Source organism: Mustelus asterias, chromosome 16 (genome assembly GCF_964213995.1).
Source record: "Mustelus asterias chromosome 16, sMusAst1.hap1.1, whole genome shotgun sequence".
Lineage (NCBI taxonomy): Eukaryota > Metazoa > Chordata > Chondrichthyes > Carcharhiniformes > Triakidae > Mustelus > Mustelus asterias.
The window spans coordinates 87,479,939-87,506,116 of NC_135816.1; the positions used below are offsets into that span (position 1 = coordinate 87,479,939).

A 26,178-nucleotide genomic window follows, 5' to 3' on the forward strand; every position below is an offset into this window, starting at 1 on the left:
GAGCGGCGAGTTCAAGGCAGTTCCACTGCCCTCTGGGAATAGGAACAAAATACCACTGGCTCCACTGGGCTTTGAACCCAGTACCTTCTGCGTGTGAGGCAGACGTGATAACCACTACACTATGGAACCACATGACTGTGAATGTAACTGAGCTGGAGGCAGTTCATGGTCGGGGGGCGGTGGGTGGTTACTGGATTGCTCCCTGGAATGAGCAGGTTTTCTCATGAGGTTGGATTGGACAGACTGGGCTTCTTTCAGCTGGAGTTCAGGAAAGTGAAGGGGTGACTGGATTAAAGTTTCTAAGATGCTGAACAGTCTTGGGAAGGTGGAGGTGGAAAAGATGTTTCCTCTTGTGGGTGAGGCCAAAACAAGGGGGCGCTGTTTGAACATTAGGGGGCGTCCTTTTAGGACAAGAGATGATTAGATTTGTTTTCTCTCAGGGGCTTGTGCCACTTTTAAACTCTGCCTCAGAAGGTGCTGGAGGACGGGGTCACTGAATATTTTCCTGGCGGAGGGAATTCGATATTTGTTGAGTGAGAGAATTAAAGATTATCGGGGATGGGGAGGGGAATATGGAGAATGTGGAAGCCAACAGAAAGGGATCAGCCATGGCCTTAGTAAATAGTGAAGCAGGTTCGAAGGACCAGATGGTTTCAGGTTGCAGCATCCACAGGATTTTGCTTTTAATTTTATAACAAATTATAACATTGGCTCAACTTTTCTGTAGGTGCCGTGGTTTAGTTGGTCAAAGCGCCTGTCTAGTAAACAGGAGATCCTGAGTTCAAATCTCAGGATTTGCTCCACCATTCAATCATGGCTGATATTTTTCTCATCCCCATTCTCCTGCCTTTTCCCCATAACCCCTGATCCCGTTATTAATCAAGAACCTATCTATCTCTGTCTTAGACACTCAATGACCTGGCCTCCACAGCCTTCTGCAGCAAAGAGTTCCACAGATTCACCACTCTCTGGCTGAAGAAATTCCTCCTCATCTCTGTTTTAAAGGATCGTCCCTTTAGCCTGAGGTTGTGCCTCTGGTTCTAGTTTTTCTGACGAGTGGAAACATCCTCTCCACGTCCACTCTATCCAGACCTCGCAGTATCCTGTAAGTTTCAATAAGATCCCCCCTCATCCTCCTAAACTTCAATGAGTACAGACCCAGAGTCCTCAACTGTTCCTCATACAACAAGCTCTTCATTCCAGGGATCATCTTGTGAACCTCCTCTGGACCCTTTCCAAGGCCAGCACGTCCTACCTTAGATACAGGGCCCAAAACTGCTCACAACACTCCAAATGGGGTCTGACCAGAGCCTTCCACAGCCTCAGCAATACATCCCTGCTCTTGTATTCTAGCCCTCTTGACATGAATGCTAACATTGCATTTGCCTTCCGAACTGCCGAGTGAACGTGCACGTTAACCTGAAGAGAATCTTGAACAAGGACTCCCAAATCCCTTTGTGTTTCTGATTTCCTCAGCATTTCCCCATTTAGAAAATAGTCGATGCCTCCATTCCTCCTTCCAAAGTGCAGAACCTCACACTTTTCTACATTGTATTCCATCTGCCACTTCTTTGCCCACTCTGCTAACCTGTCCAAGTCCTTCTGCAGCACCCCTGCTTCCTCAATACTACCTGTCCCTCTACATATCTTTGTATCATCTGCAAACTTAGCAACAGTGCCTTCAGTTCCTTCCTCCAAATCGTTAATGTATATTGTGAAAAGTTGTGGTCCCAGCACTGACCCCTGAGGCTTACCACTAGTCACCAGCTGCCATCCTGAGAGAGGCCCCTTTATCCCCACTCTCTGCCTTCTGCCAGTCAGCCAATCCTCTATCCATGCCAGGATCTTACCCTGAACACCATGGGCTCTTAACTTATTTAACAGTCTCCTTTGTGGCACCTTGTCAAAGGCCTTCTGGAAATCTAAATAAATCACGTCCACTGGTTCTCCTTTATCTAACTTCCTTGTTACCTCCTCAAAGAACTCTAACAGATTTGTCAGACATGACCTCCCCTTGACGAAGCCGTGCTGACTCAGTCCTATTTTATCATGCACTTCCAAGTACTCCGCAATCTCATCTTTAATAATGGACTCTAAAATCTTGCCAATGACTGAAGTCAGGCTAACCGGCCTATAATTTCCCGTCTGCTGCCTCCCTCCCTTCTTAAACAGCGGTGTTACATCAGCTACTTTCCAGTCCTCTGGGACCGTCCCTGCCTCCAGTGATTCCTGAAAGATCACCACCAATGCCTCCACAATTTCCTCAGCGATCTCTTTTAGAACCCTGGGGTGTAGTCCATCCGGTCCAGGTGATTTATCCACCTTCAGACCTTTCAGTTTCCCCAGAACCTTCTCCTTAGTGATGGCCACTACACTCACCTGTGCCCCCTGACTCTCCTGGAGCTCTGACATCCCACTGGTGTCTTCCACCGTGAAGACTGATGCAAAGTAACTATTCAGTTCCTCTGCCATTGCTTTGTTTCCTATTATTACTTCTCCAGCCTCATTTTCCAGTGGTCCAATGGCTATTTGTGCCTCTCTCTTACCTTTTATATGTTGAAAAAAACTCTTCCTATCTTCTTTTATATTACTAGCTCGCTTACACTCATATTTCATCTTCTCCCCCGTTATTGCTTTTTTTAGTTGTCCTCTGCTCGTTTTTAAAGGCTTCCCAATCCTCCGGCTTCCCACTAATCCTCGCCACTTTGTCTGCTTTTTCTTTTGCTTTTATGCTGTCCTTGACTTCCCTCGTCAGCCATGGATGTCTCGTCCTCCCCTCAGCATGTTTCCTCCTCCTTGGGATGAATTTCTGTTCTGCCTCCCGAATAACCCCCAAAAACTCCTGCCATTGCTGTTCCACTGTCTTCCCTGCGAGGCTCCCTTTCCAATCAACTCTGGCCAGCTCCTCCCTCATGTCTTTGTAGTTACCTTTATTTAATTGTAATACCGTTACATCTGATTCCCGCTTCTCCCTCTCAAACTGCAGGGTAAATTCTATCATATTGTGGTCACTGCTCCCTCAGGGTTCCTTCACCTTCAGTTCCCTGATCAAGTCTGCCTCATTACACATCACCAAATCCAGAATTGCCTGTTCCTGAGGAGACTCTGTCACAAGCTGCTCCAAAAAACCATCGCTTAGACATTGCACAAATTCCTGTTCTTGGGATCCACGACCTACCTGATTTTCCCACTCCACCTGCATATTGAAATCCCCCATGATTATTGTAACATTGCCTTTTCTATCTCCTGATTTATTTTCTGTCCCACATCCTGACGACTGCGAGGGGGCCTGTACATAACTCCCATCAGGGTCTTTTTACCTTTGTGATTCCCCCACTCGACCCACAGAGATTCTGTACCTTCTGATCCTATATCACTTCCTGCTATCGATTTAACTTCATTCCTGACTAACAATGCAACCCCGCCCCCTTTGCCCATCTGCCTGTCCTTTCCATAGGACACATATCCTTGGATATTTCGATCCCAGCCCTGATCCCCTTGCAGCCACGTCTCTGTGATGCGCCGGCCATCGAGCACCTATTAAAATGGATGAATGTTGCTGCCGGCGACTCTTGGAATTGTCAATCGCGTGTGAGGAATTTGTTAAAGGACATCTGTTCATCTATTTTGAAACACATCTCAAACAATTGCGTTCAGGGTGGAAGGAAAGCAACACCCAAACAGGGACTTGAACCCTGGACCCTCAGATTAAAAGCCTGATGCTGTTCCAACTACCCTGGATTGCCGCAGCTTCCCTTTTCCCTCCATTGAACTAGCCGCTCTCTCACTGTGACTGGGAGCAGATGAGCTTGAAGGGGAGGTGATTTTTTACTGGGGGTGGGGGAAGTGTGATATTATCCACTTTGAGATTCAGCAAGAGCTCCTCCTTCAATCTGCTCTGTTGCATTCGCTGCTCCCAATGCGCTCGACTCTACATCGGAGAGACCAAACGGAGACTGGGTGATCGCTTTGCTGAGCACCTTCGCTCCGTCCGCACACAGGACCCTAACCTTCCTGTCGCTTGCTGCTTCAACACACCACCCTGCTCTCCTGTCCACATGTCCGTCCTTGGCCTTTTGCAATGTTCCAGTGAACGCAAACTGGAGAAACAGCCCCTCATCTTCCGATTGGACACTTTACAGCCTTCTGGACTCAACATTGAGTTCAACAACTTCAGAGCATGAACTCTCTCCTCCACCTTCACCCCATTTCCATTGATTTTATGTCATTTTGTTTCATCCGATTCATCCATTTTATCATCCTTCTTTCCCAACTCCATTTTCCCACTTTCCATTCCAGCTCTCCTTCTTGCCCCCTCCCCCTCCCCCTTTCAGGGCAACTGCCACATTCCTCGGGCAGTCCTTTAACAATCTGCATCCCTGTTCTGCCATTCACACATTCTGATCATTAATGGACACTTTCTAGCACCTTCTCAGCCTTCTGTCTCCTCATATCAATTCCCGTTGTCCCATTCCATCCCCCCGACCCTCACAGTATAAATCTCCGCTGATTCTCTGTGCTCTCAGCTCTGACCAAGGGTCATCCAGACTCCAAACGTTGGCTCGATTCTCTCCCCAGAGATGCTGTCAGACCTGCTGAGATTTTCCAGCATTTTCTGTTTGTGTTGAAGTCATGTTGGAGTTGTATTGAACTGTGGTGAGGCCACAGCTGGAGCACTGTGTGCAGTTCTGGTCACCACATTTTAGGAAGGATGTGATTGCACTGGAGAGGGTGCAGAGGAGATTCCCCAGGATGCTGCCTGGGACGGAGCATTTAGGTTATGAAGAGAGGTTGTGGAAGCTTGGATTATTTTCGGTGGAGCAGAGAAGACTGAGGGGCGACCTGATTGAGGTGGACAAGTTTATGAGGGGCACGGACAGAGTGGATAAGGAGCAGCTGTTCCCCAGATTTGAAGGGTCAGTGTTCAATTCTTTGGACTTCAGACGTTTTATACAGCTCCATCGTAGCCTCTCTGCTCTGATATTCTGTAAGAAGTCTCACAACACCAGGTTAAAGTCCAACAGGTTTATTTGGTAGCAAATACCATAAGCTTGCGGAGCGCTGCTCCTTCGTCAGATGGAGTGGAAATGTGCTCTCAAACAGGGCACAGACACAAAATCAAGTTACAGAATACTGATTAGAATGCGAATCCCTAAAGCCAGCCAGGTCTTAAAGCCACTCCTCGTCACAATGGATGTCTCGGCACTCTACACCAGCATCCCCCACGATGATGGCATTGCTGCAACGGCCTCAGTACTCAACGCCGACAACTGCCAGTTTCCGGATGTAATTTTACAACTCATCCGCTTCATCCTGGACCACAATGTCTTCACCTCCAACAACCAGTTCTTCATTCAGACACATGGAACAGCCATGGGGACCAAATTCGCACCTCAATATGCCAACATCTTCATGCACAGGTTCGAACAAGACTTCTTCGCCGCACAGGACCTTCAACCGATGCTATACACTAGATACATCGATGACATTTTCTTCCTTTGGACACATGGTGAGCAATCACGCGAACAACTATATGATGACATCCACATTCCATCCCACCATCAGACTTACCATGGACTACTCTCCAGAATCGGTTGCATTCTTGGACACACGCATCTCCATTAAGGACGGTCACCTGAGCACCTCACTGTACCGCAAGCCCACGGATAACCTCACGATGCTCCACTTCTCCAGCTTCCACCCGAAACACGTTAAAGAAGCCATCCCCTACGGACAAGCCCTCCGAATACACAGGATCTGCTCGGATGAGGAGGATCGCAACAGACACCTCCAGACGCTGAAAGATGCCCTCATAAGAACAGGATATGGCGCTCGACTCATCGATCGACAGTTCCGACGCACCAAAGCGAAAAACCGCACCGACCTCCTCAGAAGACAAACGCGGGACACGGTGGACAGAGTACCCTTCGTCGTCCAGTACTTCCCCGGAGCGGAGAAGCTACGGCATCTCCTCCGGAGCCTTCAACATGTCATTGATGAAGACGAACATCTCGCCAAGGCCATCCCCACACCCCCACTTCTTGCCTTCAAACAACCGCACAACCTCAAACAGACCATTGTCTGCAGCAAACTACCCAGCCTTCAGGAGAACAGTGACCACGACACCACACAACCCTGCCACAGCAACCTCTGCAAGACGTGCCGGATCATCGACACGGATGCCATCATCTCACGTGAGAACACCATCTACCAGGTACACGGTACATACTCTTGCAACTCGGCCAACGTTGTCTACCTGATACGCTGCAGGAAAGGATGTCCCGAGGCATGGTACATTGGGGAAACCATGCAGACGCTACGACAACGGATGAATGAACACTGCTCGACAATCACCAGGCAAGACTGTTCTCTTCCTGTGGGGGAGCACTTCAGCAGTCACGGGCATTCAGCCTCGAATCTTCAGGTAAGCGTTCTCCAAGGCGGCCTTCACGACACACGACAGCGCAGAGTCGCTGAGCAGAAACTGATAGCCAAGTTCCGCACACATAAGGACGGCCTAAACCGGGATGTTGGATTTATGTCACATGATCAGTAACCCCCACAGCTTGCCCCCTGGACTTGCAGAATCTCACGAGCTGTTCTGTCTGGAGACAATACACATCTCTTTAACCTGTGCTTAATGCTCCCTCCACTCACATTGTCTGTATCTTTAAGACCTGGCTGGCTTTAGGGATTCGCATTCTAATCAGTATTCTGTAACTTGATTTTGTGTCTCTGTGCCCTGTTTGAGAGCAGATTTCCAATCTATCTGACGAAGGAGCAGCGCTCCGAAAGCTAATGGTATTTGCTAACAAATAAACCTGTTGAACTTTAACCTGGTGTTGTGAGACTTCTTATTGTGTTCACCCCAGTCCAACGCCGACATCTCCACATCATGACTGATATTCTGTGCCTTGGCTGTAAAGGCAAATGTCCCATTAGCTTAGTTAGCCACCTTATTATCTGTCTTTCCACTTGCAGGGATATATGGACATGAACTCCAAGTCTCTCGGGTCCTCTGCACTTGTTGGCATCCAACCATTCAAAGGACAAGTCAGTGTGAAAGAGCGGCGAGTTCAAGGCAGTTCCACTGCTCTCTGAAAAAAGGAACAAAATACCACTGGCTCCACTGGGGATCGAACCCAGGACCTTCTGCGTGTAAGGCAGATGTGATAACCACTACACTATGGAACCACATGACTGTGAATGTAACTGAGCTGGAGGCAGTTCATGGTCGGGGGGCGGTGGGTGGTGACTGGATTGCTCCCTGGAATGAGCGGGTTTTCTCATGAGGTTGGATTGGACAGACTGGGCTTCTTTCAGCTGGAGTTTAGGAAAGTGAAGGGGTGACTGGATTAAAGTTTCTAAGATGCTGAACGGTCTTGGGAAGGTGGAGGTGGAAAAGATGTTTCCTCTTGTGGGTGAGGCCAAAACAAGGGGGCGCTATTTGAACATTAGGGGGCGCCCTTTTAGGACAAGAGATGATTCGATTTGTTTTCTCTCAGAGGCTTGTGCCACTTTTAAACTCTGCCTCAGAAGGTGCTGGAGGACGGGGTCACTGAATATTTTCCTGGCGGAGGGAGTTCGATATTTGTTGAGTGAGAGAATTAAAGATTATCGGGGAGAGGGAGGGGAATATGGAGAATGTGGAAGCCAACAGAAAGGGATCTGCAAATACAACAGGTGATCAAGAAGGCAAATGGGATGTTGGCATTTATCGCGAGGGGGATAGAATATAAAAGCAGAGAAGTCTTGCTGTATCTGTACAAGGCATTGGTGAGGCCACAGCTGGAATACTGTGTGCAGTTTTGGTCCCCTTATTTGCGAAAAGATATATTGGCCTTGGAGGGAGTGCAGAGAAGGTTCACCAGGTTGATACCGGAGATGAGGGGTGTTGACTATGAGGAGAGATTGAGCAGATTGGGTTTGTATTCGTTGGAGTTTAGAAGGCTGAGGGGTGATCTTATAGAGGCATATAAGATAATGAAGGGGCTGGATAGGGTAGGAGTGGAGAGATTCTTTCCACTTAGAAAGGAAACCAGAACTAGGGGGCACAGCCTCAAAATAAAGGGGGTTCAGTTTAGGACAGAGTTGAGGAGGAACTTCTTCTCTCAGAGGGTGGTGAATCTCTGGAATTCTCTGCCCACTGAAGTGGTGGAGGCGACCTCGTTGAATATGTTTAAGTCACGGATAGATGGATTCCTGATCGGTAGGGGAATTAAGGGTTATGGGGATCAGGCGGGTAAGTGGAACTGATTCACTTCAGATCAGCCATGATCTTATTGAATGGCGGGGCAGGCTCGAGGAGCTAGATGGCCGACTCCTGCTCCTATTTCTTATGTTCTTATGTTCTTATGATCAGCCATGGCCTTAGTAAATAGTGCAGCAGCTCGGAGGATCAGATGGTTTCAGGTTGCAGCATCCACAGGATTTTGCTTTTAATTTTGTAATAAATTATAACATTGGTTCGACTTTTTTGGAGGTGCCGTGGCTTAGTTGGTTAAAGTGCCTGTCTAGTAAATAGGAGATCCTGAGTTCAAATCTCAGCGGTGCCTTTGTGCATGTTGCATTTTGCAACTCTGAGAAGCCGTAACTTTCCCGTCACACAGTTCGATCACAGGAAAAGAAGCCCAGAGGCCCATTTTAAATGACCATAAGACACAGTAACAGAATTAGGCCACTCGGCCCATCAAGTCTGCTCCGCCATTCAATCATGGCTGATATTTTTCTCATCCCCATTCTCCTGCCTTTTCCCCATTACTCCTGATCCCCTTATTAATCAAGAACCTATCTATCTCTGTCTTAGACACTCAATGACCTGGCCTCCACAGCCTTCTGCAGCAAAGAGTTCCGCAGATTCACCACTCTCTGGCTGAAGTTATGGGCCCTGTATCTAAGGAAGGATGTGCTGGCCTTGGAAAGGGTCCAGAGGAGGTTCACAAGAATGATCCCTGGAATGAAGAGCTTGTGAGGAACAGTTGAGGACTCTGGGTCTGTACTCATTGGAGTTTGGAAGGATGAGGGGGGATCTTATTGAAACTTACAGGATACTGTGAGGCCTGGGACGGAGCATTTAAGTTATGAAAAGAGGTTGAATCAGCTTCAGTTGTTTTTCCTGGAACAGAGAAGACTGAAGTGGGATCTGATTGAGTTGTGCAAGATTATGAGGGGCATGGACAGAGTGAAAAAGGAGCAGCTGTTCCCCAGATTTGAAGGGTCAGTGTTCAATTCTTTGGTCTTCTAATATTTTATACAGCTCCACAATAGCCTCTCTGCTCTGATATTCTATACCTCGGCTATAAAGACAAGGTTTCCATATGCCTTGTTGACCACCTGATCTACCTGTCCTGCTGCCTTCAGGGATCTGTGGACATGAACCCCAAGTCTCTCGGCTCCTCTGCACTTGTTGGCATCCGACCATTCAAAGGACAAGTCACTGTGAAAGAGCGGCGAGTTCAAGGCAGTTCCACTGCTCTCTGGGAATAGGAACAAAATACCACTGGCTCCACTGGGCTTTGAACCCAGGACCTTCTGCGTGTGAGGCAGACGTGATAACCACGACACTATGGAACCACATGACTGTGAATGTAACTGAGCTGGAGGCAGTTCATGGTCGGGGGGCGGTGGGTGGTTACTGGATTGCTCCCTGGAATGAGCAGGTTTTCTCATGAAGTTGGATTGGACAGACTGGGCTTCTTTCAGCTGGAGTTTAGGAAAGTGAAGGGGTGACTGGATTAAAGTTTCTAAGATGCTGAACGGTCTTGGGAAGGTGGAGGTGGAAAAGATGTTTCCTCTTGTGGGTGCGGCCAAAACACGGGGGCGCTGTTTGAACATTGGGGGGCGCCCTTTTAGGACAAGAGATGATTAGATTTGTTTTCTCTCAGAGGCTTGTGCCACTTTTCAACTCTGCCTCAGAAGGTGCTGGAGGACGGGGTCACTGAATATTTTCCTGCCGGAGGGAGTTCGATATTTGTTGAGTGAGAGAATTAAAGATTATCGGGGAGTGGGAGGGGAATATGGAGAATGTGGAAGCCAACAGAAAGGGATCAGCCATGGCCTTAGTAAATAGTGAAGCAGCTCGAAGGACCAGATGGTTTCAGGTTGCAGCATCCACAGGATTTTGCTTTTATCTTTATTTACAAATTATAACACTGGTTCAACATTTCTGTTGGTGCCGTGGTTTAGTTGGTTAAACGCCTGTTTAGTCAACAGGAGATCCTGAGCTGGAATCTCAGTGGTGCCTTTGTGGATGTTGTGTTTTTTATCTCTGAGAAGCCACAACTTTCCCGTCACACAGTTCGACAGCAGGAAAAGAAGCCCAGAGGCACATTTTGTCTGCGCCGGCCATCGAGCACCTATTAAAATGGATGAATGTTGCTGCCGGCGACTCTTGGAATTGTCAATCGCGTGTGAGGAATTTGTTAAAGGACATCTGTTCATCTATTTTGAAGCACATCTCAAATAATTGTGTTCAGGGTGGAAGAAAAGCAACACCCAAACAGGGATTTGAACCCTGGACCCTCAGATTAAAAGCCTGATGCTCTACTGACTGAGGTATCCAGGCTTGAAGCCAGCCCCCTTTTCCCTCTGTTGAACTAGCCGCTCTCTCTCAGTGAGTTCGAGCAGATAGGATTGAAGGAGAGTTCATTTTTTAATGGGGGAGGGGAAGTGTGATATTATCCACTTTGAAGTCAAGATGATTATTTGTTGTAACTTTCTAAATGTCCAAAAGTCAAATCGTGCTGAGCATTCATCGATTTGGCAGAACATGGACCTCATGAAATGCTCCACTTTAGATCCTTCCTCTCTCGTTCCTATAATGAGTCTAACAGTCAGTCACCCGTGGTTCAGTTGGTTAATGCGCTTGTCCAGTCGGCTGGTATTCCTGAGTTAAAACCTCCGTGCTACCTGTTAACGATGACTTTTGTTCATATGGACATCTTTCACCAATATTTTGCCGTAGTTTCAACCCGGGCGGCACGGTAGCACAGTGGTTAGCACTGCGGCTTCACAGCTCCAGGGACCTGGGTTCGATTCCCGCTCGGGTCACTGTCTGTGTGGAGTTTGCACATTCTCCTCGTGTCTGCGTGGGTTTCCTCCGGGTGCTCCGGTTTCCTCCCACAGTCCAAAGATGTGCGGGTTAGGTTGATTGGCTGTGCTAAAATTGCCCCTTAGTGTCCTGAGATGAGTAGGTTAGAGGGATTAGCGGGTGAAATATGTAGGGCCTGGGTGGGATTGTGGTCGGTGCAGACTCGATGGGCCGAATGGCCTCTTTCTGCACTGTAGGGTTCTATGATCTATGATTTTGTTTTTGAAAATTGTGTTCTCTCTTTCCAGCGAACCATCCGTGAAAAAGAAGTTACTTCATCACTTACCTCTTCATTGGGCAATCATAGAAATCCTACAGTGCCGAAAGAGGCCATTCAGCCCATCGAGTCTGCACCAACCACAATCCCACCCAGGCCCTACTCCCATATCCACCCACTGATCCACACATCTCAGGACACTAAGGGCAATTTTTAGCATGGCCAATCAACCTAACCTGCACATCTTTGGACTGTGGGAGGAAACCGGTGGAAACCCACACAGACACAGGGAGAATGTGCAAACTCCACACAGACAGTGACCCAAGCGAGGAATCGAACCCAGGTCGCTGGAGTTGTGAAGTAACAGTGCTAACCATTGTGCTACCGTGTCGTCCGATATGTTCCCATTGCTCAGGATCGGCTGAAATAGATTCCCAAGTTGAACAGTTTTAACACTGTCGATATCTCCATCAGTCCACTCTTCACTTCAACACACTGAAGACAATAGGAGCAATCACTCTCCTCATTAACCAATTAAAAGGCAGAATTTTGTTGTGAATCTGCCCTCTTTCCACTCCCAGGTCAATATCATTGTGTTTGTCGCTGTGCTGAGTGTCTGTCAGTACATCACCTCCTCCACGATTGTCCTAAACACCGGTGCCCCACAAGGCTGTGTTCTCAGCCCCCTACTATACTCCTTATACGCCTCTGACCGTCTGGCCAAATTCCCCTCCAACTCGATTTTCAAGTTTGCTGACGACATCACCGTAATGGGTCGGATCTCAGACAATGATGAGACAGAGTACAGGAATGAGATAGAGAATCTGGTGAACTGGTGTGGCAACAATAATCTCTCCCTCAATGTCAACAAAACGAAGGAGATTGTCATCGACTCCAGGAAGCGTAGTGGAGAACATGCCCCTGTCTATATCAACGGGGATGAAGTAGAAAGGGTCGAGAGCTTCATGTTTTTAGGTGTCCAGATCACCAACAACCTGTCCTGGTCCCCCCGTGCTGTCACTATAGTTAAGAAAGCCCACCAACGCCTCTACTTTCTCAGAAGACTAAGGAAATTTGGCATGTCAGCTACGACTCTCACCAACTTTTACAGAGGCACCATACAAAGCATTCTTTCTGGTTGTATCACAGCTTGGTATGGCTCCTGCTCTGCCCAAAACCGTAAGGAACTACAAAAGGTTGTGAATGTAACCCAAACCATCACGCAAACCAGCCTCCCATCCATTGATTCTACACTTCCCACTGCCTTAGTAAAGCAGCCAGCATAATTAAGGACCCCATACACCCCGGACATTCTCTCTTCCACCTTCTTCCATTGGGTAAAAGATATAAAAGCCTGAGGTCATGTGCCAACCGACTCAAGAACAGCTTCTTCTCTGCTGCTGTCAGACTTTTGAATGGACCTATTGATCTTTCTCTACACCCTAGCTATGACTGAAACACTACATTCTGCACCCTCTCCTTTCCTTCTCTATGATCAGTATGCTTTGTCTGTATAGCGCGCAGGAAACAATACTTTTCACTGTATGTTAATATGCCAAGACAAAACATGTGGTCATCTCTGGTACGTTGCCGGTGCCACGTGATAGCGAGTTGAGGAACAGGGAGAGAGTGCAGTTAAACATGTGGTTGCAGGGATGGTGTAGGAGGGAGGGTTTCAGATACGTGGATAATTGGAACACATTCTGGGGAAGGTGGGACCTGTACACACAGGACGGGGTGCACCTGAACCAGAGAGGCACCAATATCCTAGGAGGGAAATTTGTTCCGGCTCTTCAGGGGGGTTTAAACTAATGTGTCAGGGGAGTGGGAAAAGGAGTTGTAGTCCAGAAGTCAGTGAGGGTGGTGAGGTATTGGGGAAGGTATCAGGGTACCGGTAGACAGGAAGGTGGGTTGAAGTGTGTCTACTTCAATGCAAGGAGCATCCGGAACAAGATAGATGAACTTGGGGCATGGATTGGTACTTGGGACTACGATGTTGTGGCCATTACGAAGACGTGGGTAAAACAATGACAGGAATGGTTGTTGAACGTTCCAGGGTATAGATGTTTCACTAAGTGTAGGGAAGCTGGTAAAAGAGGTGGAGGAGTGGCATTGTTGATCAAGGGTAGTTTAACGGCTGCGGAAAGGCACTTCGAGGGGGATCTGCACACTGCGGTAATATGGGCTGAGGTTAGAAATAGGAAAGGAGCGGTCACGTTGTTAGGAGTTTACTCTTGGCCCCCAAATAGTAATAGAGATGTGGAGGAAGAAATTGCTAAGCAGATTATGGATATGTGTGGGGGTCACAGGGTAGTTGTCATGGGGGACTTTAACTTTCCAAATATTGATTGGAACCTTTGTAGGTCAAATAGTTCGGATGGGGCAGTTTTTGTGCAGTGTGTGCAGGAGGGTTTCCTGACACAATATGCGGTTGCCTGTTCCCCAGTAGACTCTGTCACAAGCTGCTCCAAAAAACCATCGCTTAGACATTGCACAAATTCCTGTTCTTGGGATCCACGACCTACCTGATTTTCCCACTCCACCTGCATATTGAAATCCCCCATGATTATTGTAACATTGCCTTTTCTATCTCCTGATTTATTTTTCTGTCCCACATCCTGACGACTGCGAGGGGGCCTGTACATAACTCCCATCAGGGGCTTTTTACCTTTGTGATTCCTCCACTCGACCCACAGAGATTCTGTACCTTCTGATCCTATATCACTTCCTGCTATCGATTTAACTTCATTCCTGACTAACAATGCAACCCCGCCCCCTTTGCCCATCTGCCTGTCCTTTCCATAGGACACATATCCTTGGATATTTCGATCCCAGCCCTGATCCCCTTGCAGCCACGTCTCTGTGACGCGCCGGCCATCGAGCACCTATTAAAATGGATGAATGTTGCTGCCGGCGACTCTTGGAATTGTCAATCGCGTGTGAGGAATTTGTTAAAGGACATCTGTTCATCTATTTTGAAGCACATCTCAAACAATTGCGTTCAGGGTGGAAGAAAAGCAACACCCAAACAGGGACTGGAACCCTGGACCCTCAGATTAAAAGTACAATGTTTTACTGACTGAGCTATTCAGGCTTTACTACAGCTGACTTTTCCCTCTGTTGAACAAGCCGCTCTCTCACAGTGAGTTCGAGCAGAAAGGTTTGAAGGAGAGTTCATTTTTTAATGGGGGTGGGGAAGTGTGATATTATCCACTTTGGGGTCAAGATGATTATTTGGTGTAACTTTCTAAATGTCTAAATGCCAAATCGTGCTGAGCATTTCATCGATTTGGCAGAACAAGGACCTCATGAAATCCTCCACTTTAGATCCTTCCTCTCTCGTTCCTATAATGAGTCTAACAGTAAGTCAGCTGTTTGTGTTGAAGTCATGTTGGAGTTGTATCGAACTGTGGTGAGGCCACAGCTGGAGCACTGTGTGCAGTTCTGGTCACCACATTTTAGGAAGGATGTGATTGCACTGGAGAGGGTGCAGAGGAGATTCACCAGGATGCTGCCTGGGACGGAGCATTTGAGTTATGAAGAGAGGTTGCGGAAGCTTGGATTATTTTCATTGGAGCAGAGAAGACTGAGGGGCGACCTGATTGAGGTGGACAGGTTTATGAGGGGCAGGGACAGAGTGGATAAGGAGCAGCTATTCCCCAGATTTGAAGGGTCAGTGTTCAATTCTTTGGTCTTCAGACATTTTATACAGCTCCATCATCGCCTCTCTGCTCTGATATTCTGTGCCTCGGCTATAAAGACAAGTAACCCATTAGCCCAGTTAACCACCTTATCGACCTGTCCTGCTGCCTTCAGGGATCTGTGGACATGAACCCCAAGTCTCTCGGCTCCTCTGCACTTGTTCGCATCCGACCATTCAAAGGACAAGTCACTGTGAAAGAGCGGCAAGTTCAAGGGAGTTCCACTGCTCTCTGGGAATAGGAACAAAATGCCACTGGCCCCACTGGGCTTCGACCCAGGACCTTCTGCGTGTGAGGCAGACGTGATAACCACTACACTATGGAACCACATGACTGTGAATGTAACTGAGCTGGAGGCAGTTCATGTTCGGGGGGCGGTGGGTGGTTACTGGATTGCTCCCTGGAATGAGCGGGTTTTCTCATGAGGTTGGATTGGACAGACTGGGCTTCTTTCAGCTGGAGTTTCGGAAAGTGAAGGGGTGACTGGATTAAAGTTTCTAAGATGCTGAACGGTCTTGGGAAGGCGGAGGTGGAAAAGATGTTTCCTGTTGTGGGTGAGGCCAAAACAAGGGGGCGCTGTTTGAACATTAGGGGGCGCCCTTTTAGGACAAGAGATGATGAGATTTGTTTTCTCTCAGAGGCTTGTGCCACTTTTAAACTCTGCCTCAGAAGGTGCTGGAGGACGGGGTCACTGAATATTTTCCTGGCGGAGGGAGTTCGATATTTGTTGAGTGAGAGAATTAAAGATTATCAGGGAGAGGGAGGGGAATATAGAGAATGTGGAAGCCAACAGAAAGGGATCTGCAAATACAACAGGTGATCAAGAAGGCAAATGGGACGTTGGCATTTATCGCGAGGGGGATAGAATATAAAAGCAGAGAAGTCTTGCTGGATCTGTACAAGGCATTGGTGAGGCCACAGCTGGAATACTGTGTGCAGTTTTGGTCCCCTTATTTGCGAAAAGATATATTGGCCTTGGAGGGAGTGCAGAGAAGGTTCACCAGGTTGATACCGGAGATGAGGGGTGTTGACTATGAGTTGAGATTGAGCAGATTGGGTTTGTATTCGTTGGAGTTTAGAAGGCTGAGGGGTGATCTTATAGAGGCATATAAGATAATGAAGGGGCTGGATAGGGTAGGAGTGGAGAGATTCTTTCCACTTAGAAAGGAAACCAGAACTAGGGGGCACAGCCTCAAAATAAAGGGGGGTCAGTTTAGGACAGAGTTGAGGAGGAACTTCTTCTCTCAGAGGGTGGTGAATCTCTGGAATTCTCTGCCCACTGAAGTGGTGGAGGCTACCTCGTTGAATATGTTTAAGTCACGGATAGATGGATTCCTTATCGGGAGGGGAAATAGGGGTTATAGGGATCAGGCGGGTAAGTGGAACTGATTCACTTCAGATCAGCCATGATCTTATTGAATGGCGGGGCAGGCTCGAGGGGATAGGTGGCCGACTCCTGCTCCTATTTCTTACGCTCTCATGATCAGCCATGGCCTTAGTAAATAGTGAAGCAGCTCGAAGGATCAGATGGTTTCAGGTTGCAGCATCCACAGGATTTTGCTTTTAATTTTGTAATAAATTATAACATTGGTTCGACTTTTTTGGAGGTGCCGTGGCTTAGTTGGTTAAAGTGCCTGTCTAGTAAACAGGAGATCCTGAGTTCAAATCTCAGCGGTGCCTGAGTGCATGTTGCATTTTGCAACTCTGAGAAGCCGTAACTTTCCCGTCACACAGTTCGATCACAGGAAAAGAAGCCCAGAGGCCCATTTTAAATGACCATAAGACACAGTAACAGAATTAGGCCACTCGGCCCATCAAGTCTGCTCCGCCATTCAATCATGGCTGATATTTTTCTCATCCCCATTCTCCTGCCTTTTCCCCATTACTCCTGATCCCCTTATTAATCAAGAACCTATCTATCTCTGTCTTAGACACTCAATGACCTGGCCTCCACAGCCTTCTGCAGCAAAGAGTTCCACAGATTCACCACTCTCTGGCTGACGTTTTGGGCCCTGTATCTAAGGAAGGATGTGCTGACCTTGGAAAGGGTCCAGAGGAGGTTCACAAGAATGATCCCTGGAATGAAGAGCTTGTGAGGAACAGTTGAGGACTCTGGGTCTGTACTCGTTGGAGTTTGGAAGGATGAGGGGGGATCTTATTGAAACTTACAGGATACTGTGAGGCCTGGGACGGAGCATTTAAGTTATGAAAAGAGGTTGGATCAGCTTCAGTTGTTTTTCCTGGAACAGAGAAGACTGAAGTGGGATCTGATTGAGTTGTGCAAGGTTATGAGGGGCACGGACAGAGTGAAAAAGGAGCAGCTGTTCCCCAGATTTGAAGGGTCAGTGTTCAATTCTTTGGTCTTCTAATATTTTATACAGCTCCACCATAGCCTCTCTGCTCTGATATTCTATACCTCGGCTATAAAGACAAGGTTTCCATATGCCTTGTTGACCACCTGATCTACCTGTCCTGCTGCCTTCAGGGATCTGTGGACATGAACCCCAAGTCTCTCGGCTCCTCTGCACTTGTTGGCATCCGACCATTCAAAGGACAAGTCAGTGTGAAAGAGCGGCGAGTTCAAGGCAGTTCCACTGCTCTCTGGGAATAGGAACGAAATACCACTGGCTCCACTGGGCTTTGAACCCAGGACCTTCTGCGTGTTAGGCAGACGTGATAACCACTACACTATGGAACCACATGACTGTGAATGTAAATGAGCTGGAGGCAGTTCATGGTCGGGGGGCGGTGGGTGGTGACTGGATTGCTCCCTGGAATGAGCGGGTTTTCTCATGAGGTTGGATTGGACAGACTAGGCTTCTTTCAGCTGGAGTTTCGGAAAGTGAAGGGGTGACTGGATTAAAGTTTCTAAGATGCTGAACGGTCTTGGGAAGGTGGAGGTGGAAAAGATGTTTCCTCTTGTGGGTGAGGCCAAAACAAGGGGGCGCTGTTTGAACATTAGGGGGCGCCCTTTTAGGACAAGAGATGATGAGATTTGTTTTCTCTCAGAGGCTTGTGCCACTTTTAAACTCTGCCTCAGAAGGTGCTGGAGGACGGGGTCACTGAATATTTTCCTGGCGGAGGGAGTTCGATATTTGTTGAGTGAGAGAATTAAAGATTATCGGGGAGGGGGTGGGGAATATGGAGAATGTGGAAGCCACCAGAAAGGGATCAGCCATGGCCTTTGTAAATAGTGAAGCAGCTCGAAGGACCCGATGGTTTCAGGTTGCAGCATCCACAGGATTTTGCTTTTATCTTTATTTACAAATTATAACACTGGTTTAACGTTTCTGTTGGTGCCGTGGTTTAGTTGGTTAAAGCGCCTGTTCAGTCAACAGGAGATCCTGAGCTGGAATCTCAGTGGTGCCTTTGAGGATGTTGTGTTTTTTATCTCTGAGAAGCCACAACTTTCCCGTCACACAGTTTGACAGCAGGAAAAGAAGCCCAGAGGCACATTTTGTCTGCGCCGGCCATCGAGCACCTATTAAAATGGATGAATGTTGCTGCCAGCGACTCTTGGAATTGTCAATCGCGTGTGAGGAATTTGTTAAAGGACATCTGTTCATCTATTTTGAAACACATCTCAAACAATTGTGTTCAGGGTGGAAGAAAAGCAAAACCCAAACAGGGATTTGAACCCCGGACCCTCAGATTAAAAGCCTGATGCTCTACTGACTGAGGTATCCAGGCTTGAAGCCAGCCCCCTTTTCCCTCTGATGAACTAGCCGCTCTCTCACAGTGAGTTCGAGCAGATAAGATTGAAGGAGAGTTCATTTTTTAATGGGGGAGGGGAAGTGTGATATTATCCACTTTGAGGTCAAGATGATTATTTGCTGTAAATTTCTAAATATCCAAAAGTCAAATCGTGCTGAGCATTCATCGATTTGGCAGAACAAGGACCTCATGAAATGCTCCACTTTAGATCCTTCCTCTCTCGTTCCTATAATGAGTCTAACAGTCAGTCACCCGTGGTTCAGTTGGTTAATGCGCTTGTCCAGTCGGCTGGTATTCCTGAGTTAAAACCTCCGTGCTACCTGTTAACGATGACTTTTGTTCATATGGACATCTTTCACCAATATTTTGCCGTAGTTTCAATCCTTTTGTTTTTGAAAATTTTGTTCTCTCTTTCCAGCGAACCATCCGTGAAAAAGAAGTTACTTCATCACTTACCTCTTCATTGGGCAATCATAGAAATCCTACAGTGCCGAAAGAGGCCATTCAGCCCATCGAGTCTGCACCAACCACAATCCCACCCAGGCCCTACTCCCATATCCACCCACTGACCCACACATCTCAGGACACTAAGGGCAATTTTTAGCATGGCCAATCAACCTAACCTGCACATCTTTGGACTGTGGGAGGAAACCGGAGGAAACCCACACAGACACAGGGAGAATGTGCAAACTCCACACAGACAGTGACCCAAGCGAGGAATCGAACCCAGGTCGCTGGATTTGTGAAGTTACAGTGCTAACCATTGTGCTACCGTGTCGTCCGATATGTTCCCATTGCTCAGGATCGGCTGAAATAGTTTCCCAAGTTGAACAGTTTTAACACTGTCGATATCTCCATCAGTCCACTCTTCACTTCAACACACTGAAGACAATAGGAGCAATCACTCTCCTCATTAACCAATTAAAAGGCAGAATTTTGTTGTGAATCTGCCCTCTTTCCACTCCCAGGTCAATATCATTGTGTTTGTCGCTGTGCTGAGTGTCTGTCAGTACATCACCTCCTCCACGATTGTCCTAAACACCGGTGCCCCACAAGGCTGTGTTCTCAGCCCCCTACTATACTCCTTATACGCCTCTGACCGTCTGGCCAAATTCCCCTCCAACTCGATTTTCAAGTTTGCTGACGACATCACCGTAATGGGTCGGATCTCAGACAATGATGAGACAGAGTACAGGAATGAGATAGAGAATCTGGTGAACTGGTGCGGCAACAATAATCTCTCCCTCAATGTCAACAAAACAAAGGAGATTGTCATCGACTCCAGGAAGCGTAGTGGAGAACATGCCCCTGTCTATATCAACGGGGATGAAGTAGAAAGGGTCGAGAGCTTCATGTTTTTAGGTGTCCAGATCACCAACAACCTGTCCTGGTCCCCCCGTGCTGTCACTATAGTTAAGAAAGCCCACCAATGCCTCTACTTTCTCAGAAGACTAAGGAAATTTGGCATGTCAGCTACGACTCTCACCAACTTTTACAGAGGCACCATACAAAGCATTCTTTCTGGTTGTATCACAGCTTGGTATGGCTCCTGCTCTGCCCAAAACCGCAAGGAACTACAAAAGGTTGTGAATGTAACCCAAACCATCACGCAAACCAGCCTCCCATCCATTGATTCTGTCGACACTTCCCACTCACTGCCTTAGTAAAGCAGCCAGCATAATTAAGGACCCCATACACCCCGGACATTCTCTCTTCCACCTTCTTCCATTGGGTAAAAGATATAAAAGTCTGAGGTCATGTGCCAACCGACTCAAGAACAGCTTCTTCTCTGCTGCTGTCAGACTTTTGAATGGACCTATTGATCTTTCTCTACACCCTAGCTATGACTGAAACACTACATTCTGCACCCTCTCCTTTCCTTCTCTATGATCAGTATGCTTTGTCTGTATAGCGCGCAGGAAACAATACTTTTCACTGTATGTTAATATGCCAAGACAAAACATGTGGTCATCTCTGGTACGTTGCCGGTGCCACGTGATAGCGAGTTGAGGAACAGGGAGAGAGTGCAGTTAAACATGTGGTTGCAGGGATGGTGTAGGAGGGAGGGTTTCAGATACGTGGATAATTGGAACACATTCTGGGGAAGGTGGGACCTGTACACACAGGACGGGGTGCACCTGAACCAGAGGGGCACCAATATCCTAGGAGGGAAATTTGTTCCGGCTCTTCAGGGGGGTTTAAACTAATGTGTCAGGGGAGTGGGAAAAGGAGTTGTAGTCCAGAAGTCAGTGAGGGTGGTGAGGTATTGGGGAAGGTATCAGGGTCAAGGGTGGGTACCGGTAGACAGGAAGGTGGGTTGAAGTGTGTCTACTTCAATGCAAGGAGCATCCGGAACAAGGTAGATGAACTTGGGGCATGGATTGGTACTTGGGACTACGATGTTGTGGCCATTACGAAGACATGGGTAGAACAAGGACGGGAATGGTTGTTGGACGTTCCGGGGGATAGATGTTTCAGTAAGTGGTAGGGAAGCTGGTAAAAGAGGTGGAGGAGTGGCATTGTTGATCAAGGATAGTTTAACGGCTGCGGAAAGGCACTTCGAGGGGGATCTGCACACTGCGGTAATATGGGCTGAGGTTAGAAATAGGAAAGGAGCGGTCACGTTGTTAGGAGTTTACTATAGGCCCCCAAATAGTAATAGAGATGTGGAGGAAGAAATTGCTAAGCAGATTATGGATATGTGTGGGGGTCACAGGGTAGGTGTCATGGGGGACTTTAACTTTCCAAATATTGATTGGAACCTTTGTAGGTCAAATAGTTCGGATGGGGCAGTTTTTGTGCAGTGTGTGCAGGAGGGTTTCCTGACACAATATGCGGTTGCCTGTTCCCCAGTAGACTCTGTCACAAGCTGCTCCAAAAAACCATCGCTTAGACATTGCACAAATTCCTGTTCTTGGGATCCACGACCTACCTGATTTTCCCACTCCACCTGCATATTGAAATCCCCCATGATTATTGTAACATTGCCTTTTCTATCTCCTGATTTATTTTTCTGTCCCACATCCTGACGACTGCGAGGGGGCCTGTACATAACTCCCATCAGGGTCTTTTTACCTTTGTGATTCCTCCACTCGACCCACAGAGATTCTGTACCTTCTGATCCTATATCACTTCCTGCTATCGATTTAACTTCATTCCTGACTAACAATGCAACCCCGCCCCCTTTGCCCATCTGCCTGTCCTTTCCATAGGACACATATCCTTGGATATTTCGATCCCAGCCCTGATCCCCTTGCAGCCACGTCTCTGTGATGCGCCGGCCATCGAGCACCTATTAAAATGGATGAATGTTGCTGCCGGCGACTCTTGGAATTGTCAATCGCGTGTGAGGAATTTGTTAAAGGACATCTGTTCATCTATTTTGAAACACATCTCAAACAATTGTGTTCAGGGTGGAAGAAAAGCAACACCCAAACAGGGACCCTCAGATTAAAAGTGCAATGTTTTACTGACTGAGCAATTCAGGCTTTACCACAGCTGTCTTTTCCCTCTGTTGAACAAGCCGCTCTCTCACAGTGAGTTCGAGCAGAAAGGTTTGAAGGAGAGTTCATTTTTTAATGGGGGTGGGGAAGTGTGATATTATCCACTTTGGGGTCAAGATGATTATTTGGTGTAACTTTCTAAATGTCTCAATGCCAAATCGTGCTGAGCATTTCATCGATTTGGCAGAACAAGAACCTCATGAAATCCTCCATTTTAGATCCTTCCTCTCTCGTTCCTATAATGAGTCCAACAGTAAGTCAGCTGTTTGTGTTGAAGTCATGTTGGAGTTGTATCGAACTGTGGTGAGGCCACAGCTGGAGCACTGTGTGCAGTTCTGGTCACCACATTTTAGGAAGGATGTGATTGCGCTGGAGAGGGTGCAGAGGAGATTCCCCAGGATGCTGCCTGGGACGGAGCATTTAAGTTATGAAGAGAGATTGCGGAAGCTTGGATTATTTTCATTGGAGCAGAGAAGACTGAGGGGCGACCTGATTGAGGTGGACAAGTTTATGAGGGGCACGGACAGAGTGGATAAGGAACAGCTGTTCCCCAGATTTGAAGGGTCAGTGTTCAATTCTTTGGTCTTCAGACATTTTATACAGCTCCATCGTAGCCTCTCTGCTCTGATATTCTGTGCCTCGGCTATAAAGACAAGTAACCCATTAGCCCAGTTAACCACCTGATCGACCTGTCCTGGCGCCTTCAGGGATCTGTGGACATGAACCCCAAGTCTCTCGGCTCCTCTGCACTTGTTGGCATCCGACCATTCAAAGGACAAGTCAGTGTGAAAGAGCGGCGAGTTCAAGGCAGTTCCACTGCTCTCTGGGAATAGGAACAAAATACCACTGGCTCCACTGGGCTTCGAACCCAGGACCTTCTGCGTGTGAGGCAGACGTGATAACCACTACACTATGGAGCCACATGACCGTGAATGCAAATGAGCTGGAAGCAGTTCAGGGTGGGGGTCGGTGGGTGGTTACTGGATTGCTCCCTGGAATGAGCGGGTTTTCTCATGAGGTTGGATTGGACAGACTGGGCTTCTTTCAGCTGGAGTTTAGGAAAGTGAAGGGGTGACTGGATTAAAGTTTCTAAGATGCTGAACGGTCTTGGGAAGGTGGAGGTGGAAAAGATGTTTCCTGTTGTGGGTGAGGCCAAAACAAGGGGGCGCTGTTTGAACATTAGGGGGCGCCCTTTTAGGTCAAGAGATGATGAGATTTGTTTTCTCTCAGAGGCTTGTGCCACTTTTAAACTCTGCCTCAGAAGGTGCTGGAGGACGGGGTCACTGAATATTTTCCTGGCGGAGGGAGTTAGATATTTGTTGAGTGAGAGAATTAAAGATTATCGGGGAGGGGGAGGGGAATATGGAGAATGTGGAAGCCAACAGAAAGGGATCTGCAAATACAACAGGTGATCAAGAAGGCAAATGGGATGTTGGCATTTACCGCGAGGGGGATAGAATATAAAAGCAGAGAAGTCTTGCTGCATCGGTACAAGGCATTGGTGAGGCCACAGCTGGAATACTGTGTGCAGTTTTGGTCCCCTTATTTGCGAAAAGATATATTGGCCTTGGAGGGAGTGCAGAGAAGGTTCACCAGGTTGATACCGGAGATGAGGGGTGTTGACTATGAGTTGAGATTGAGCAGATTGGGTTTGTATTCGTTGGAGTTTAGAAGGCTGAGGGGTGATCTTATAGAGGCATATAAGATAATGAAGGGGCTGGATAGGGTAGGAGTGGAGAGATTCTTTCCACTTAGAAAGGAAACCAGAACTAGGGGGCACAGCCTCAAAATAAAGGGGGTTCAGTTTAGGACAGAGTTGAGGAGGAACTTCTTCTCTCAGAGGGTGGTGAATCTCTGGAATTCTCTGCCCACTGAAGTGGTGGAGGCTTCCTCGTTGAATATGTTTAAGTCACGGATAGATGGATTCCTGATCGGTAGGGGAATTAGGGGTTATGGGGATCAGGCGGGTAAGTGGAACTGATTCACTTCAGATCAGCCATGATCTTATTGAATGGCGGGGCAGGCTCGAGGGGCTAGATGGCCGACTCCTGCTCCTATTTCTTATGTTCTTATGTTCTTATGATCAGCCATGGCCTTAGTAAATAGTGAAGCAGCTCGAAGGACCAGATGGTTTCAGGTTGCAGCATCCACAGGATTTTGCTTTTAATTTCGTAATAAATTATAACATTGGTTCGTCTTTATTGGAGGTGCCGTGGCTTAGTTGGTTAAAGTGCTTGTCTAGTAAACAGGAGATCCTGAGTTCAAATCTCAGCGGTGCCTTTGTGCATGTTGCATTTTGCAACTCTGAGAAGCCGTAACTTTCCCGTCACACAGTTCGATCACAGGAAAAGAAGCCCAGAGGCCCATTTTAAATGACCATAAGACACAGTAACAGAATTAGGCCACTCGGCCCATCAAGTCTGCTCCGCCATTCAATCATGGCTGATATTTTTCTCATCCCCATTCTCCTGCCTTTTCCCCATTACTCCTGATCCCCTTATTAATCAAGAACCTATCTATCTCTGTCTTAGACACTCAATGACCTGGCCTCCACAGCCTTCTGCAGCAAAGAGTTCCGCAGATTCACCACTCTCTGGCTGAAGTTTTGGGCCCTGTATCTAAGGAAGGATGTGCTGGCCTTGGAAAGGGTCCAGAGGAGGTTCACAAGAATGATCCCTGGAATGAAGAGCTTGTGAGGAACAGTTGAGGACTCTGGGTCTGTACTCGTTGGAGTTTGGAAGGATGAGGGGGGATCTTATTGAAACTTACAGGATACTGTGAGGCCTGGGACGGAGCATTTAAGTTATGAAAAGAGGTTGAATCAGCTTCAGTTGTTTTTCCTGGAACAGAGAAGACTGAAGTGGGATCTGATTGAGTTGTGCAAGGTTATGAGGGGCACGGACAGAGTGAAAAAGGAGCAGCTGTTCCCCAGATTTGAAGGGTCAGTGTTCAATTCTTTGGTCTTCTAATATTTTATACAGCTCCACCATAGCCTCTCTGCTCTGATATTCTATACCTCGGCTATAAAGACAAGGTTTCCATATGCCTTGTTGACCATGTGATCTACCTGTCCTGCTGCCTTCAGGGATCTGTGGACATGAACCCCAAGTCTCTCGGCTCCTCTGCACTTGTTGGCATCCGACCATTCAAAGGACAAGTCACTGTGAAAGAGCGGCGAGTTCAAGGCTGTTCCACTGCTCTCTGGCAATAGGAACAAAATACCACTGGCTCCAAACCCAGGACCTTCTGCGTGTGAGGCAGACGTGATAACCACTACACTATGGAACCACATGACTGTGAATGTAAATGAGCTGGAGGCAGTTCAGGGTGGGGGGCAGTGGGTGGTTACTGGATTGCTCCCTGGAATGAGCGGGTTTTCTCATGAGGTTGGATTGGACAGACTGGGCTTCTTTCAGCTGGAGTTTCGGAAATTGAAGGGGTGACTGGATTAAAGTTTCTAAGATGCTGAACGGTCTTGGGAAGGTGGAGGTGGAAAAGATGTTTCCTGTTGTGGGTGAGGCCAAAACAAGGGTGCGCTGTTTGAACATTAGGGGGCGCCCTTTTAGGACAAGAGATGATGAGATTTGTTTTCTCTCAGAGGCTTGTGCCACTTTTAAACTCTGCCTCAGAAGGTGCTGGAGGACGGGGTCACTGAATATTTTCCTGGCGGAGGGAGTTAGATATTTGTTGAGTGAGAGAATTAAAGATTATCGGGGAGGGGGAGGGGAATATGGAGAATGTGGAAGCCAACAGAAAGGGATCTGCAAATACAACAGGTGATCAAGAAGGCAAATGGGATGTTGGCATTTACCGCGAGGGGGATAGAATATAAAAGCAGAGAAGTCTTGCTGCATCGGTACAAGGCATTGGTGAGGCCACAGCTGGAATACTGTGTGCAGTTTTGGTCCCCTTATTTGCGAAAAGATATATTGGCCTTGGAGGGAGTGCAGAGAA

At 47.6% G+C, this 26,178-nt stretch overlaps 11 non-coding genes across 11 annotated transcripts; 3 read left to right on the forward strand and 8 right to left on the reverse strand.

Moving 5' to 3' along the window:
• Positions 1-56: 56 nt before the first annotated feature.
• trnav-cac (transfer RNA valine (anticodon CAC)) lies at positions 57-129 on the reverse strand. The gene has a single exon. It is a non-coding gene; the product is annotated as a tRNA-Val (tRNA).
• A 6,992-nt stretch (positions 130-7,121) lies between these two features.
• On the reverse strand, positions 7,122-7,194 carry trnav-uac (transfer RNA valine (anticodon UAC)). Its single transcript has one exon. It is a non-coding gene; the product is annotated as a tRNA-Val (tRNA).
• A 1,287-nt stretch (positions 7,195-8,481) lies between these two features.
• Positions 8,482-8,555, forward strand: trnat-agu (transfer RNA threonine (anticodon AGU)). Its single transcript has one exon. It is a non-coding gene; the product is annotated as a tRNA-Thr (tRNA).
• Positions 8,556-9,500: 945 nt separating this feature from the next.
• trnav-cac (transfer RNA valine (anticodon CAC)) lies at positions 9,501-9,573 on the reverse strand. The gene has a single exon. It is a non-coding gene; the product is annotated as a tRNA-Val (tRNA).
• Positions 9,574-10,491: 918 nt separating this feature from the next.
• On the reverse strand, positions 10,492-10,564 carry trnak-uuu (transfer RNA lysine (anticodon UUU)). The gene has a single exon. It is a non-coding gene; the product is annotated as a tRNA-Lys (tRNA).
• Positions 10,565-15,262: 4,698 nt separating this feature from the next.
• On the reverse strand, positions 15,263-15,334 carry trnav-cac (transfer RNA valine (anticodon CAC)). The gene has a single exon. It is a non-coding gene; the product is annotated as a tRNA-Val (tRNA).
• Positions 15,335-16,613: 1,279 nt separating this feature from the next.
• Positions 16,614-16,687, forward strand: trnat-agu (transfer RNA threonine (anticodon AGU)). Its single transcript has one exon. It is a non-coding gene; the product is annotated as a tRNA-Thr (tRNA).
• Positions 16,688-17,632: 945 nt separating this feature from the next.
• trnav-aac (transfer RNA valine (anticodon AAC)) lies at positions 17,633-17,705 on the reverse strand. The gene has a single exon. It is a non-coding gene; the product is annotated as a tRNA-Val (tRNA).
• A 919-nt stretch (positions 17,706-18,624) lies between these two features.
• trnak-uuu (transfer RNA lysine (anticodon UUU)) lies at positions 18,625-18,697 on the reverse strand. The gene has a single exon. It is a non-coding gene; the product is annotated as a tRNA-Lys (tRNA).
• Positions 18,698-23,071: 4,374 nt separating this feature from the next.
• Positions 23,072-23,144, reverse strand: trnav-cac (transfer RNA valine (anticodon CAC)). Its single transcript has one exon. It is a non-coding gene; the product is annotated as a tRNA-Val (tRNA).
• Positions 23,145-24,430: 1,286 nt separating this feature from the next.
• On the forward strand, positions 24,431-24,504 carry trnat-agu (transfer RNA threonine (anticodon AGU)). The gene has a single exon. It is a non-coding gene; the product is annotated as a tRNA-Thr (tRNA).
• The last annotated feature ends 1,674 nt before the right edge of the window (positions 24,505-26,178 follow it).